Here is an 18,329-nt window from a genome sequence, read left to right as displayed (position 1 = left end):
TGATTACATCCATACAACGAATAGGATGTATGCCTGCTATATCCTCATAGCATGCATGCTACAGACACCTTGAATACTCGGTTAAGAAATCGCTTTATGTCATTCATTGCATCCAAAGAACGTAATCAATGTAGTAGTGAATACTATTACATCGTATATTACATTGTATTATGGAATACTCATTTCTCTGTTATTATTACAAAGTATTATGAAAGTCTATCCTACTGGGTATGATCTTGAAATAGTTTTTCAGATGTATTAAATCAACTAGTGCTACTACTATCATTACTATGCAGTGTTATGAAATTCTATTTTCTACTGCCTATGAGATAAATACGTGTTGGCTAAGACATTGCTGCATGGCATTGATTACATCCATGCAACGAATATATTCATATAGCATGCATGCCAAAGTCACGTGAAGTACTCGGCTAAGAAATAACTGTATGTCATTGATTGCATCCATACAACGAATAGGAAATACGGTTAAACAGCAAAAGCAACTAGTGGTATTTCCAAATACTCGGCTAGTATTACATAGTATTACGAAATTCTATCTTCTACTGCCTATGAGATTAATACGTGTTGGCTAAGACATTGCTGCATGGCTTTGATTACGTCCATACAACAAATATATTCATATAGCATGCATGCTAAAGACACGTGAAATACTCGGCTACTAAATCACTATATGTCATTGATTACATCCATACAACGAATAGGAAATACGGTTATATAGCAAAAGCAACTAGTGGTATTTCCGAATTCTCTGCTAGTATCACATAGTATTACGAAATTCTATCTTCTACTGGGTATGATAACCTTAAGTACTCGTTGGCTAAGGAATTACATTATGTCACTGATTAGATCCATACAACGAATAGGATGTATACCTGCTATACCTATATAGCATGCATGCTACACACACCCTAAATACTCGGCTAAGAAATCACTTTATGTCATTCATTGAATCCAAATAACGTAATCAATGTAGTAGATATATTAAATCAACTAGTGCTACTACTAGAATGACTATTATTACTATGAAATTCTATCTTCTAATGCCTATGAGATCATCTTAAATACGTGTTGTCTAAGAAATTGCTGCATGGCATGCATCCAAAGAACGTAATCAATGTAGTAGTGAATACTATTACATCGTATATTACATTGTATTATGGAATACTCCATTCTCTGTTATTATTACAAAGTATTATGAAAGTCTACCCTACTGGGTATGATCTTGAAATAGTTTTTCAGATGTATTAAATCAACTAGTGCTACTACTAGATTGATTATTATTACTATGTAGTGTTATGAAATTCTATCTTCAACTGCCTATGAGATAATCTTAAATACGTGTTGGCTAAGACATTGCTGCATGGCATTCATTACATCCATACAACGAATGTATTCAAATAGCATGCATGCTAAAGTCACGTGAAGTAGTTGGCTAAGAAATCACTATATGTCATTGATTACATCCATACAACGAATAGGAAATACGGTTATATAGCAAAAGCAACTAGTGGTATTTCCAAATTCTCTGCTAGTTTTACATAGTATTACGAAATTCTATCTTCTACTGGGTATGATAACCTTAAGTACTCGTTGGCTAAGGAATTACATTATGTCACTGATTACATCCATACAACGAATAGGAAATACGGTTCACTATATGTCATTGATTACATCCATACAACGAATAGGAAATACGGTTATATAGCAAAAGCAACTAGTAGTATTTCCGAATTCTCTGCTTGTATTACATAGTATTACAAAATTCTATCTTCGACTGGGTATGATAACCTTAAGTACTCGTTGGCAAAGGAATTACATTATGTCACTGATTACATCGATACAACGAATAGGATATATACCTGCTACATCCATATAGCATGCATGCTACAGACACCCTAAATACTCGGCTAAGAAATCGCTTTATTTCATTCATTGCATCCAAAGAACGTAATCAATGTAGTAGTGAATACTATTACATCGTATATTACATGGTATTACGGAATACTCATTTCTGTTATTATTACAAATTATTATGGAATATCCTACTGGGTATGATCTTGAAATAGTTTTTCAGATGTATTAAATCAACTAGTGCTACTACTAGATTGACTATTATTACTATGCAGTGTTTTGAAATTCTATCTTCAACTGCCTATGAGATAATCTTAAATACGTGTTGGCTAAGACATTGCTGCATGGCATTCATTACATCCATACAACGAATGTATTCAAATAGCATGCATGCTAAAGTCACGTGAAGTAGTTGGCTAAGAAATCACTATATGTCATTGATTACATCCATACAACGAATAGGAAATACGGTTATATAGCAAAAGCAACTAGTGGTATTTCCAAATTCTCTGCTAGTTTTACATAGTATTACGAAATTCTATCTTCTACTGGGTATGATAACCTTAAGTACTCGTTGGCTAAGGAATTACATTATGTCACTGATTACATCCATACAACGAATAGGATATATACCTGCTATATCCATATAGCATGCATGCTACAGACACCTTAAATATTCGGCTAAGAAAACACTTTACGTCATTCATTGCATCCAAAGAACGTAATCAATGTAGTAGTGAATACTATTACATCGTATATTACATTGTCTTATGGAATACTCCATTCTCTGTTATTATTACAAAGTATTATGGAAGTCTATCCTACTGGGTATGATCTTGAAATAGTTTTTCAGATGTATTAAATCAACTAGTGCTACTACTAGATTGACTATTGTTACTATGCAGTGTTATGAAATTCTATCTTCAACTGCCTATGAGATAATCTTAATTACGTGTTGGCTAAGAAATTGCTGCATGGCATTGATTACATCCATACAATGAATATATTCATATAGCATGCATGATAAAGTCATATGAAGTACTCGGCTAAGGAATCACTATATGTCATTGATTACATCCATACAACGAATAGGAAATATGGTAATATAGCAAAAGCTACTAGTGGTATTTCGAAATTCTCTGCTAGTATTACATAGTATTACGAAATTCTATCTTCTACTGGGTATGATAACCTTAAGTACTCGTTGGCTAAGGAATTACATTATGTGACTGATTACATCCATACAACGAACAGGATATATACCTGCTATATCCATATAGCATGCATGCTACAGACACCTTAAATATTCGGCTAAGAAATCACTTTACGTCTTTCATTGCATCCAAAGAACGTAATCAATGTAGTAGTGAATACTATTACATCGTATATTACATTGTATTATGGAATACTCCATTCTCTGTTATTATTACAAAGTATTATGAAAGTCTATCCTACTGGGTATGATCTTGAAATAGTTTTTCAGATGTATTAAATCAACTAGTGCTACTACTAGATTGACAATTGTTACTATGCAGTGTTATGAAATTCTATCTTCAACTGCCTATGAGATAATCTTAAAGACGTGTTGGCTAAGAAATTGCTGCATGGCATTGATTACATCCATACAACGAATGTATTCAAATAGCATGCATGCTAAAGTCATGTGAAGTAGTCGGCTAAGAAATCTCTGTATGTCATTGTTTACATCCATACAACGAATAGGAAATACGGTTATTTAGCAAAAGCAACTAGTGGTATTTCCAAATTCTCTGCTAGTATTACATAGTATTACGAAATTCTATCATCTACTGGGTATGATAACCTTAAGTACTCGTTGGCTAAGGAATTACATTATGTCACTGATTACATCCATACAACTAATAGGATGTATACCTGCTATATCCATATAGCATGCATGCTACAGACACCCTAAATACTCGGCTAAGAAATCGCTTTATGTCATTCATTGCATCCAAAGAACGTAATCAACGTAGTAGATATATTAAATCAACTAGTGCTACTACTAGATTGACTATTATTACTATGCAGTGTTATGAAATTCTATCTTCTACTGCCTATGAGATAATCTTAAATACGTGTTGTCTAAGAAATTGCTGCATGGCATGCATCCAAAGAACGTAATCAATGTAGTAGTGAATACTATTACATCGTATATTACATTGTATTATGGAATACTCCATTCTCTGTTATTATTACAAAGTATTATGAAAGTCTATCCTACTGGGTATGATCTTGAAATAGTTTTTCAGATGTATTATATCAACTAGTGCTACTACTAGATTGACTATTGTTACTATGTAGTGTTATGAAATTCTATCTTCAACTGCCTATGAGATAATCTTAATTACGTGTTGGCTAAGAAATTGCTGCATGGCATTCATTACATCCATACAAAGAATGTATTCAAATAGCATGCATGCTAAAGTCACGTGAAGTAGTTGGCTAAGAAATCACTATTTGCCTGGCAGGATGGCAGTGTAGGCAGCAAGGAAGACGCGACACCAAACTCTTTGGAATAATAAAGGCCACAGCTTTTATTAACACAACTCCAGCAGGAGCGTTGGCCTGGCATGAGGAGGAAACCTCAAAACACGGTCAGCAGACCGTGCTTTGTTAACGATCCCAGATGGCGCCCTGGAGTCACTGCCATGGCATCAGCCTGAAGCAGAAATACCCCTTGCCAGCTGGGAACACCGTGGGAAGATGGTTTTAGTGGGGCCCACCGGGCGTAAGCCTCTGTCTGAGTCCCCAAACCATCCGGCAATGTGAACATGCCATCCCAGCCGGGTGGCACGCCCGCTCACATACGCGCCATCTCTTATGGAGACCCCAATGACGGGAGAGAGCTGGTTCACAGACCTGTCTCCCCCAAAAGGAATCCTCCCATGCCACCCGCCAGCTGTGACAACACAATAAAACACATCTCGAAATTAACATCGAAACTAGGGAGGGAGGGAGGGAAGCTTCCCGCTGCGCCGCCAGGGAGGAAAGAGGCAGAGCAAGCCTGCTCTGCCCCTTAAGAGGGCTTAACCACGCCCTCCTCCTCCCCCGCCCACCCGAAACGCGGCGCGCCAAGGCGAGCCTCACTAAGAGGCTCGCTGAACCGGCGCCCGGGGGGAAGCGCGTGGAGCGGCTCCAAGCCGCGGCGCGTCTCCCTGCAGCTGCCCGCCCTCCGCGGCGGCAACTCAGAGCGGGGGTTAGTCGCCCCACTCCCATTGCCTGGCAGGATGGCAGTGTAGGCAGCAAGGAAGACGCGACACCAAACTCTTTGGAATAATAAAGGCCACAGCTTTTATTAACACAACTCCAGCAGGAGCGTTGGCCTGGCATGAGGAGGAAACCTCAAAACACGGTCAGCAGACCGTGCTTTGTTAACGATCCCAGATGGCGCCCTGGAGTCACTGCCATGGCATCAGCCTGAAGCAGAAATACCCCTTGCCAGCTGGGAACACCGTGGGAAGATGGTTTTAGTGGGGCCCACCGGGCGTAAGCCTCTGTCTGAGTCCCCAAACCATCCGGCAATGTGAACATGCCATCCCAGCCGGGTGGCACGCCCGCTCACATACGCGCCATCTCTTATGGAGACCCCAATGACGGGAGAGAGCTGGTTCACAGACCTGTCTCCCCCAAAAGGAATCCTCCCATGCCACCCGCCACAGAACCAGGCTAAACCTGGTTCCCGCCAACACTCCTACAGCTGCAGCCAATCGCGCAAGGCGGCTCTTATTCCATGTAGCCACACATCGCAGCCCCAATCGGACAAATGCACACCGTCCCTGCGGTACAGTGCTTCTAGCCGATAAGAAATGTCAGGATGGGGAATGACTAGCCCGCCCCAAGCCTGCAGAAATTTGGCTACGGTCTTCTGAACTCGGCGTCTGGCCAGATCAACTTTAGATGGGACTAAAGCCCCCCTCCATACACGCCGCTCTAACAGCTCGGACCAAATGATCTGGGTCCCTGGGATTCTAAAACATAACTGGTTCAAATCATCGTAAATTCTACGAATTAATTCTAAACTCTTAGTCTCTGCCAAATCATTTTCGCCCAGCTGTATGATGACGACTGAAGGGCGTCCCGCTCTGAAGACTTCATTGGCGACGACAGGCACTAAGGATGACCACTTCATCCCCCGATGTCCAGACCAGGTTATGTCGATGTGATCACTGAGGCCGAGATCCTTTTCCCATCCCGATCTGGCAGCATACCGACCGGCCCAATAAACGATGCTGTGCCCGACTATAAGCACCGACCAAGACCTTACCGAGTAAACTGAAGAAAAAAGGCAATTAGTGACCAGCCTCGGGGCGAATATATGTCTTAAAAGCAGATGTTCTCCAACGGCCGAGGGCCATAATCTGCTCGTTGGAAGCCCCACTCTGAAAGGCTTGAGTGGCAGCTCCGATACGAAAAGAATGGGAGCTATAAAGATGCGCTTGAGCACCAATTTTAGTTAAGCACATCCTAAGAATTGCAGAAAACTGGTATCTAGACAGGCAAGACCCATCCCCATGTATTAACAAAGGGCCAGAAACGGCAGGCCGCCTAGCCAGAAACTCAGCCATGCTGCGTACTGGACAAGGCAAGTGTGAAGGTGCTGAATTCAAAACAATGGAGGAACCCCGGCCTCTTTGATCGGTCTTTGATCTTCTTAAACATATTTGCAGCTCAGAATCAGACACTGAGACATCGTTAATTGAAAGCATGGCCCGGGTATGATGATGACGGGAAGGTGCCAGAAACTCACTGCCTCGAAATGCACCATAAAATGCTACTGTAAAAGCAGCCTGCATCAAAATCACCTCATAGTCTGAAAAACAGACCTCCCGTAATTTCATCGTCTTGGGTGAAATGTATTTTCATCGTCTTGGGTGAAATGCCTTTAAATCGTAAGTGAGCTAAATAACGTAACACTACCGTCTCCTCTGTGGGGACAGGAGGCGAAAAACCTAAACTGGAGGCAAATCTACAGAATGACAGAAATGCCCTCTCGTAAACCCGCCTTGTTGACATCGCTAAAGAACCCATCACTCCTTGCAGAATTAACTGTCGCCAAGGTTCCAAAGGTGTTCTGGAAAGGCTTCTGGCTCCGTGTTGGCCTCGGGTACCAGAAAACGAAATTTTTCCATCTGCAATCGAGATAATGCATCTGCAACATCGTTACAAGTCCCAGGTATGTGCTTCGCTGTAAAGCTAATGTTAAATTCCAAACAGGTGAGTACCATGCACCTCACCAACCGCATAACTCTCTCGGAGCGAGAAGTCTGTTTGTTAACAATGCGTACGACTGCTTGGTTATCACACCAAAACAGTATCCGCTTGTTAGCGAACTGTTCCCGCCACAAGGTAACGGCCACTAAAATTGGGAAAAATTCTAGGAATGTTAAGTCCCGTAGCAACTCTGGCTCCCACTGCTCTGGCCACCGCCGAGCACACCAGCGATTAAGAAAGAATACACCGAAGCCTAGGCTACCTGCAGCGTCAGAATGGATTTGCAAATCTTCCCCAGGACTAAGATGCGTTTGCCAGATGGAAATCCCGTTAAAGTTCACAAGGAACTCGGTCCAAACAGCCAAATCTGCTTTCATCCCCTTTGTAATTCTAATATGCTGATGAGAAGCTCGAATTCCGGCTGTTGATCGTGCCAAGCGCGCGCAGAAAGCCCTCCCGGGGGAAACTACTTTACATGCGAAATTAAGGTGACCAAGCAAAATCTGCAACTCTTTCAAGGTACATTTTTTCTTAGTCCCCATTTCCCGTAATAAGTTTCTTAATTTGCAAATCTTTTCTTCCGGTAACCGGGATGTGCCCGCCATAGAATCAAGTTCAATTCCCAAATAAGTGAGTTGGCATGCTGGGCCCTCCGTTTTTTCTTGTGCCAAGGGAACACCCAGCTCCGTGGCAATCTGTTGAAATGTGGATAAGCGGTCAGCACATTCCTGGGAGCCAGCAGGGCCAGCAAAAAAGAAGTCGTCCAGGAAATGAGTGACCTCCCTGAAGTCACCCTTGTCCTTTACTGCCCATTCCAGGAATGTACTGAAAGCTTCAAAGGCTGCGCAGGCTATGGAACAGCCCATCGGCATAGCCTTATCCACGAAGTACTGGCCTTGGAATTTGAAACCCAAAAGATTAAAATCCTCTGGGTGTACTGGTAATAAGCGAAATGCTGATTGGATATCGCATTTTGCCATAAGGGCCCCTTGGCCACAAGCCCTCACTATATCTACTGCACGATCAAAAGGTGAATATTTTACGGTGCACAACTCAGGAGCTATTCCATCATTTACTGATGACCCTCTGGGGTAGGATAGGTGCTGAATCATCCTAAATTGCCCAGGCGTCTTTTTGGGAACGATTCCCAATGGGGGAATCCGCAAATTCCTGAATGGGGGAGCCACGAAAGGGCCTGCAATACGGCCAGCCTGACACTCCTTCTCGATTTTCATTTGCACTATGCTTGGCATATCTTTTGCCGATTTCAAATTGGGGCAATCGGTGGCAACACGAACACCAGTAAAAGGAATGCGAAAACCATCCCTAAAACTAGCAGCCAAATAATCAGCCGCAGGTTTGTTGGGATAACGCGCTAATAACGGTAATAAAACAGCAATTTTAACTGGGGTTGGGGCTATGAATATTAGATCTGCGTAAGCAGATTCAGTTTTCTTTAACATTCGATGAGGAACCTCCAGACCCCGACCCTCCCTCTTTTTTGAATGAGGATCGGGATCCACGAAAGGGCTGGTAATTGGCCCCTTTACGACAGTTGGACTTACTGTGTGCGCCACCGCAAGCTTCGCAGGCATGCTCAAATCTACATTGCCTACGTTTGCAGCCCCTCCTGTTAAAATCCCAGCAATATAATACCCCGGGTTTTTTCACCTGCGTCGTTTTCTTCTCAGCCTCACGCTGATATCTCATGCCGGGGCCAACCTTTATCATCCAAGCTGCTTGGTGGATGACGTCCCACCTAGTCAAGGCGTTGTGCGAGGCCAGCTCCCGAAACCTATAGTCGTAAGCCAAGGCCGCCTCATCCCCGGCATATTCCCTGGCCTCTAAAACGTGCGCTAGGTGCCTGCTCAGATGCCACCCTCTCTCGGGGTATGCAGCCGCGACCAAGGACATGTATTCTGCATAACCTCTCATCCAATTGTGAAAATTATGCTCCCATATGACCTTCCCTTTTTTACGCTTCTTATTGCGATCACCTGTGTCACCACAAGGTTCATCATCGGGAACCAAGGAGAAGATATCAATAAAATAACCTTCTAATATCTTCTCCCGTACCCTGGGGGATAAATGGATACCTGGAGGAGTGTCTCCATCTATATAAAAATCAGGAGGTTCAAATACATCCCCAGTGATGTAGCCTTCATTGATCAATTGCTTCCCTTCTAACCGCCGTCTATGCAACCATCGTGGCAGGCCAGGGATGAAGGACCCTTCGATCCAGTAGCTCCCATCTCTGTCTAAGTCCTCATTATCCCCACCACCAGAAGACTCACCGGACGAATGACTGCAATGCCTAGAACAGGTCCCGTGATGACGGCCATTCCGTCTCCTCTTGACATGTTGTGTATCCCCCCGAGCTCCGTCCCCTTGGCTTTCCTCCTCTGAGGCACTGCCGCGTGATGCACTGTCAACTTCAGACTCCCTGGACCCATCACTGCATGCCGGCGCACCTGTGAGCTGGGCAATAGCTTGAGAATACCCCTTCCAATATATAGCTGAATTCACATCATCATCACTACCCGGGGATTGATCCCGAGCCCCTCGTGCTATGGACCCACTAGCTGGGCTTCTCCCCCGCCTGTTAATACATGAAGTCGCCTTGGAAGCGGAGGAGCTCCTCCTGTTTTGGGCGCTCTGCGCCTGCCACCTTATTCTACCTGTCACTGGTGGATAACTGGCGGCGCGCGATACTCTGCCCCGAGAGCCCAAACTTGGAGCTTTCCCTTGCCTCCCCTTCTGCCTCGTTTGTGGACTGGGCTGAGACCTCCGACGATTAGGTCCCACCCTTCGTTGGTCAGGTGCATCAGCAACAACCCAATTTCTACCCTTGGACCCAATAAGGGCCTGTCCTGTTATTTGCCGCCCTCTATGGCTGCCGCCTGCATTCCTGTGCCCAGGCGCTCTTGACCGACTAGCCAAACAGCTGTCCCCGCGTACAGAGCCCGTCCGCCGAGAGCTTGCACTTGGCTCACTAGCTCTTCCCCTCCTGCTAGCCTGAGGACCAGGTCCAGTGGCACCTGCAGCCCCTGAGTCCAGAGCTGCCGTTTCACTGCCCCTCTTATTTTTAGGGCGGGATTTTGATCTTTTCTCGCACTGGCCGTGCCCTTGAACCGTGGCTACAGGGGTCCCTCTACTACCCCCGCTCCTGGAGGGACTCCCATGGGTGGCCAGGTTTTTCTTAGCCCTCGCAGCCTGCCTGCTGGACCTGCGTGACGGGGCTGCCGCAGACCCCTGATTCTGGGTCGCTTTGCCCGTCTTCTTTGGACCCATCGTGCCACCTGGGCCAAGTAAAAAGGGGGGCTTGCTGTACCCACAGCTCACTCCCTCCTTAACTCCTTCCTCCCCCCCCTCTCGGACTCCAATGAACTAAAAAGCAAATCAAAGCAAAATGAATTTAGGCTTCTTTTTTTTTTTTTTGTATTAAATAATTAATTATATGTGTGATTAAATCTATTAATTCTATCTATGTGCCAATGTTTTGTACCATACAAACCCCCCTTTGAAGTCCGAGAAGGAGAAAACCGGCGCTGAAAATTAGCTGCGCAACGAGGCCTGTCAAACCTGCCTCGATTTTGAAGACGCAGCAGGGAGCAAGCTTCCCGCTGCGCCGCCAGGGAGGAAAGAGGCAGAGCAAGCCTGCTCTGCCCCTTAAGAGGGCTTAACCACGCCCTCCTCCTCCCCCGCCCACCCGAAACGCGGCGCGCCAAGGCGAGCCTCACTAAGAGGCTCGCTGAACCGGCGCCCGGGGGGAAGCGCGTGGAGCGGCTCCAAGCCGCGGCGCGTCTCCCTGCAGCTGCCCGCCCTCCGCGGCGGCAACTCGGAGCGGGGGTAAGTCGCCCCACTCCCAATGTCATTGATTACATCCATACAACGAATAGGAAATACGGTTCACTATATGTCATTGATTACATCCATACAACGAATAGGAAATACGGTTATATAGCAAAAGCAACTAGTAGTATTTCCAAATTCTCTGCTTGTATTACATAGTATTACAAAATTCTATCTTCGAGTGGGTATGATAACCTTAAGTACTCGTTGGCTAAGGAATTACATTATGTCACTGATTACATCGATACAACGAATAGGATGTGTACCTGCTATATCCATATAGCATGCATGCTACAGACACCCTAAATACTCGGCTAAGAAATCGCTTTATGTCATTCATTGCATCCAAAGAACGTAATCAACGTAGTAGATATATTAAATCAACTAGTGCTACTACTAGATTGACTATTATTACTATGCAGTGTTATGAAATTCTATCTTCTACTGCCTATGAGATAATCTTAAATACGTGTTGGCTAAGAAATTGCGGCATGGCTTTGATTACATACATACAACCAATGTATTCATATAGCATGCATGCTAACGTCACGTGAAGTAGTCGGCTAAGTAATCACTATATGTCATTGATTACATCCATACAACGAATAGGAAATACGGTTATATAGCAAAAGCAACTAGTGGTATTTCCAAATTCTCTGCTAGTATTACATAGTATTACGAAATTCTATCTTCTACTGCCTATGAGATAAATACGTGTTGGCTAAGACATTGCTGCATGGCATGGATTGCATCCATACAACGAATATATTCATATAGCATGCATGCTAAAGTCACGTGAAGTACTCGGCTAAGAAATCACTGTATGTCATTGATTACATCCATACAACGAATAGGAAACAAGGTTATATAGTTCTCTGCTAGTATTACATAGTATTACGAAATTCTATCTTCTACTGGGTATGATAACCTTAAGTACTCGTTGGCTAAGGAATTACATTATGTCACTGATTACATCGATACAACGAATAGGATATATACCTGCTATATCCATATAGCATGCATGCTACAGACATGATTACATGTATAGCATGTATATTACATGCATGCTACAGACACCTTAAATACTCGGCTAAGAAATCGCTTTATGTCATTCATTGCATCCAAAGAATGTATTCATTGCATCCAAAGAACGTAATCAATGTAGTAGTGAATACTATTACATCGTATATTACATTGTATTATGGAATACCCTATTCTCTGATATTATTACAAAGTATTATGAAAGTCTATCCTACTAAGTATGATCTTGAAATAGTTTTTCAGATGTATTAAATCTAGTGCTACTACTATCATTACTATGCAGTGTTATGAAATTCTATCTTCAACTGCCTATGAGATAAATACGTGTTGGCTAAGACATTGCTGCATGGCATTGATTACATCCATACAACGAATATATTCATATAGCATGCATGCTAAAGTCATGTGAAGTACTTGGCTAACGAATCACTATATGTCATTGATTACAATGAATAGGAAATACGGTTATATAGCAAAAGCAACTAGTGGTAGTTCCAAAATCTCTGCTAGCATTACATAGTATTACGAAATTCTATCTTCTACTGCCTATGAGATAAATACGTGTTGGCTAAGACATTGCTGCATGGCATTGATTACATCCATGCAACGAATATATTCATATAGCATGCATGCTAAAGTCACGTGAAGTACTCGGCTAAGAAATCAATGTATGTCATTGATTACATCCAAACAACGAATATGAAATACGGTTATATAGCAAAAGCAACAAGTGGTATTTCCAAATTCTATGCTAGCATTACATAGTATTACGAAATTCTATCTTCTACTAGGTATGATAACCTTAAGTACTCGTTGGCTAAGGAATTACATTATGTCACTGATTACATCGATACAACGAATAGGATATATACCTGCTATATCCATATAGCATGCATGCTACAGACATGATTACATGTATAGCATGTATATTACATGTATAGCATGCATGCTACAGATACCTTAAATACTCGGCTAAGAAATCGCTTTATGTCATTCATTGCATCCAAAGAATGAATTCATTGTATCCAAAGAAAGTAATCGATGTAGTAGAATACTAGTACATAATATATTACATTGTATTAGGGAATACTCTATTCTCTGTTATTATTACAAAGTATTATGAAAGTCTATCCTACTGGGTATGATCTTGAAATAGTTTTTCAGATGTATTAAATCAACTAGTGCTACTACTATCATTACTATGCAGTGTTATGAAATTCTATCTTCTACTGCCTATGAGATAAATACGTGTTGGCTAAGACATTGCTGCATGGCATTGATTACATCCATGCAACGAATATATTCATATAGCATGCATGCCAAAGTCACGTGAAGTACTCGGCTAAGAAATAACTGTATGTCATTGATTACATCCATACAACGAATAGGAAATACGGTTATATTACAAAAGCAACTAGTGGTATTTCCAAATTCTGTGCTAGCATTACATAGTATTACGAAATTCTATCTTCTACTGGGTATGATAACCTTAAGTACTCGTTGGCTTAGGAATTACATTATGTCCCTGATTACATCGATACAACGAATAGGATATATACCTGCTATATCCATATAGCATGCATGCTACAGACATGATTACATTTATAGCATGTATATTACATGTATAGCATGCATGCTACAGACACCTTAAATACTCGGCTAAGAAATCGCTTTATGTCATTCATTGCATCCAAAGAATGTATTCATTGTATCCAAAGAACGTAATCAATGTAGTAGTGAATACTATTACATCGTATATTACATTGTATTATGGAATACCCTATTCTCTGATATTATTACAAAGTATTATGAAAGTCTATCCTACTAAGTATGATCTTAAAATAGTTTTTCAGATGTATTAAATCTAGTGCTACTACTATCATTACTATGCAGTTTTATGAAATTCTATCTTCAACTGCCTATGAGATAAATACGTGTTGGCTAAGACATTGCTGCATGGCATTGATTACATCCATACAAAGAATATATTCATATAGCATGCATGCTAAAGTCACGTGAAGTACTTGGCTAAGGAATCACTATATGTCATTGATTAAAACAAATAGGAAATACGGTTATATAGCAAAAGCAACTAGTGGTAGTTCCAAATTCTCTGCTAGCATTACATAGTATTACGAAATTCTATCTTCTACTGGGTATGATAACCTTAAATACCCGTTGGCTAAGGAATTACATTATGTCACTGATTACATCGATACAACGAATAGGATATATACCTGCTATATCCATATAGCATGCATGCTACAGACATGATTACATGTATAGCATGTATATTACATGTACAGCATGCATGCTACAGAAACCTTAAATACTCGGCTAAGAAATCGCTTTATGTCATTCATTTCATCCAAAGAATGTATTCATTGCATCCAAAGAATATGGGTATTTGGGTATTCACCCAAAGTGAATACTACTACATCATATATTACATTGTATTATGGAATACTCTATTCTCTGTTATTATTACAAAGTTTTATGAAAGTCTATCCTACTGGGTATGATCTTGAAATAGTTTTTCAGATGTATTAAATCAACTAGTGCTACAACTATCATTACTATGCAGTGTTATGAAATTCTATCTTCAACTGCCTAAGAGATAATCTTTAAATACGTGTTGGCTAAGAAATTGATGTATTGATTACATCCATACAACGAATGTATTCATATAGCATGCATGCTAAAGTCACGTGAAGTACTCGACTAAGGAATCACTGTATGTCATTGATTAAATCCATACAACGAATAGGAAATACGGTTATATAGCAAAAGCAACTAGTGGTATTTCCAAATTCTCTACTAGCATTACATAGTATGAAATTCTATCTTCTACTGGGGATGATAACCTTAAGTACTCGTTGGCTAAGGAATTACATTATGTCACTGATTACATCGATACAACGAATAGGATATATACCTGCTATATCCATATAGCATGCATGCTACAGACATGATTACATGTATAGCATGTATATTACATGTATAGCATGCATGCTATAGACACCTTAAATACTCGGCTAAAAAATCGCTTTACGTCATTCATTGAATCCAAAGAATATAATCAATGTAGTAGTGAATATTATTACATCGTATATTACATTGTATTATGGAATACTCATTTCTCTGTTATCATTACAAAGTATTATGAAAGGCTATCCTACTGGGTATGATCTTGAAATAGTTTTTCAGATGTATTAAATCAACTAGTGCTACTACTATCATTAGTATGCAGTGTTATGAAATTCTGTCTTCTACTGCCTATGTGATAAATACGTGTTGGCTAAGACATTACTGCATGGCATTGATTACATCCATGCAACGAATATATTCATATAGCATGCATGCTAAAGTCACGTGAAGTACTCGGCTAAGAAATCACTGTATGTCATTGATTACATCCATACAACGAATAGGAAATACGGTTATATAGCAAAATCAACTAGTGGTATTTCCAAATTCTCTGCTAGCATTACGTAGTATTACGAAATTCTATCTTCTACTGGGTATGATACCCTTAAATACTCGTTTGCTAAGGAATTACGTTATGTCACTGATTACATCGATACAACGAATAGGATATATACCTGCTATATCCTTATAGCATGCATGCTACAGACACCTTAAATACTCGGCTAAGAAATCGCTTTATGTCATTCATTGCATCCAAAGAATGTATTCATTGCATCCAAAGAATGTAATCGATGTAGTAGAATACTAGTACATCGTATATTACATTGTATTATGGAATACTCTATTCTCTGTTATTATTACAAAGTATTATGAAAGTCTATCCTACTGGGTATGATCTTGAAATAGTTTTTCAGATGTATTAAATCAACTAGTGCTACTACTATCATTACTATGCAGTGTTATGAAATTCTATCTTCTACTGCCTATGAGATAATCTTAAATACGTGTTGGCTAAGAAATTGCTGTATGGCATTGATTACATCCATACAATGAATATATTCATATAGCATGAATACTAAAGTCACGTGAAATACTCGGCTAAGAAATCACTATATGTCATTGATTACCTCCATACAACGAATAGGAAATACGGTTATATAGCAAAAGCAACTAGTGGTATTTCCAAATTCTCTGCTAGCATTACGTAGTATTACGAAATTCTATCTTCTACTGCGTATGATAAGCTTAAATACTCGTTGGCTAAGGAATTACGTTATGTCACTGATGACATCGATACAACGAATAGGATATATACCTGCTATATCCTTATAGCATGCATGCTATAGACACCTTAAATACTCGGCTAAGAAATCGCTTTATGTCATTCATTGCATCCAAAGAATGTATTCATTGCATCCAAAGAACGTAATCGATGTAGTAGAATACTAGTACATCGTATATTACATTGTATTATGGAATACTCTATTCTCTGTTCTTATTACAAAGTATTATGAAAGTCTATCCTACTGGGTATGATCTTGAAATAGTTTTTCAGATGTATTAAATCAACTAGTGCTACTACTATCATTACTATGCAGTGTTATGAAATTCTATCTTCAACTGCCTATGAGATAAATACGTGTTGGCTAAGACATTGCTGCATAGCATTAATTATATCCATACAACTAATATATTCATATAGCATGCATGCTAAAGTCACGTGAAGTACTCGGCTAAGAAATCACTGTATGTCATTGATTACATCCATACAACGAATAGGAAATACGGTTATATAGCAAAAGCAACTAGTGGTATTTCCAAATTCTCTGCTGGTATTACATAGTATTACGAAATTTTATCTTCTACTGGGTATGATAACCTTAAGTACTCGTTGGCTAAGGAATTACATTATGTCACTGATTACATCGATACAACGAATTGGATATATACCTGCTATATCCATATAGCACGCATGCTACAGACATGATTACATGTATATTACATGTATAACATGCATGCTACAGACACCTTATATACTCGGCTAAGAAATCGCTTTATGTCATTCACTGCATCCAAAGAATGTATTCATTGCATCCAAAGAACGTAATCAATGTAGTAGTGAATACTATTACATCGTATATTACATTGTATTATGGAATACTCATTTCTCTGTTATCATTACAAAGTATTATGAAAGTCTATCCTACTGGGTATGATCTTGAAATAGTTTTTCAGATGTATTAAATAAACTAGTGCTACTACTAGTTTGACTATTATTAATATGGAGTGTTATGAAATTCTATCTTCTACTGCCTATGAGATAATCTTCAATACGTGTTGGCTAAGAAATTGCTGTATGGCATTGATTACATCCATACAATGAATATATTCATATAGCATGAATGCTAAAGTCACGTGAAATACTCGGCTAAGAAATCACTATATGTCATTGATTACCTCCATACAACGAATAGGAAATACGGTTATATAGCAAAAGGAACTAGTGGTATTTCCAAATTCTGTGCTAGTATTACATAGAATTACGAAATTCTATCTTCTGCTGCCTATGAGATAAATACGTGTTGGCTAAGACATTGCTGCATGGCATTGATTACATCCACGCAACGAATATAACATGCATGCTACAGACACCTTAAATGCTCGGCTAAGAAATCGCTTTATGTTATTCATTGCATCCAAAGAATGTATTCATTGCATCCAAAGAATGTAATCAATGTAGTAGTGAATACTACTACATCGTATATTACATTGTATTATGGAATACTCTATTCTCTGTTATTATTACAAAGTATTATGAAAGTCTATCCTAGTGGGTATGATCTTGAAATAGTTTTTCAGATGTATTAAATCAACTAGTGCTACTACTTGATTGGTTGAATTAAATCAACTAGTGCTAAATCAACTAGTGCTACTAGTGCTACTACTGGATTGAGCCTCTTGTGGCGCAGAGTGGTAAGGCAGCTGTCTGAAAGGTTTGCCCATAAGGCTGGGAGTTCAATCCCAGCATCCGGCTCATGGTTGACTCTGCCTTCCATCCTTCCAAGGTCTGTAAAATGAGTACCCAGCTTGCTGGGGGGTAAACGGTCATGACTGGGGAAGGCGCTGTTAAACCACCCCGTATTGAGTCTGCCATGAAAACGCTAGAGGGCGTCACCACAAGGGTCAGACATGACTCGGTGCTTGCACAGGGGATGCCTTTACCTTTTACCTTTACTACTAGATTGACTATAGTTACTATGCAGTGTTATGAAATTCTATCTTCAACTGCTTATGTGATAATCTTAATTACGTATTGGCTAAGAAATTGCTGCATGGCATTGATTACATCCATTCAACGAATATATTCATATAGCATGCATGCTAAAGTCACGTGAAGTACTCGG

Source organism: Paroedura picta, chromosome 1 (assembly GCF_049243985.1).
Source record: "Paroedura picta isolate Pp20150507F chromosome 1, Ppicta_v3.0, whole genome shotgun sequence".
Classification (NCBI taxonomy): Eukaryota; Metazoa; Chordata; class Lepidosauria; order Squamata; family Gekkonidae; genus Paroedura; species Paroedura picta.
Note: the sequence above shows the minus strand (reverse complement) of the source record.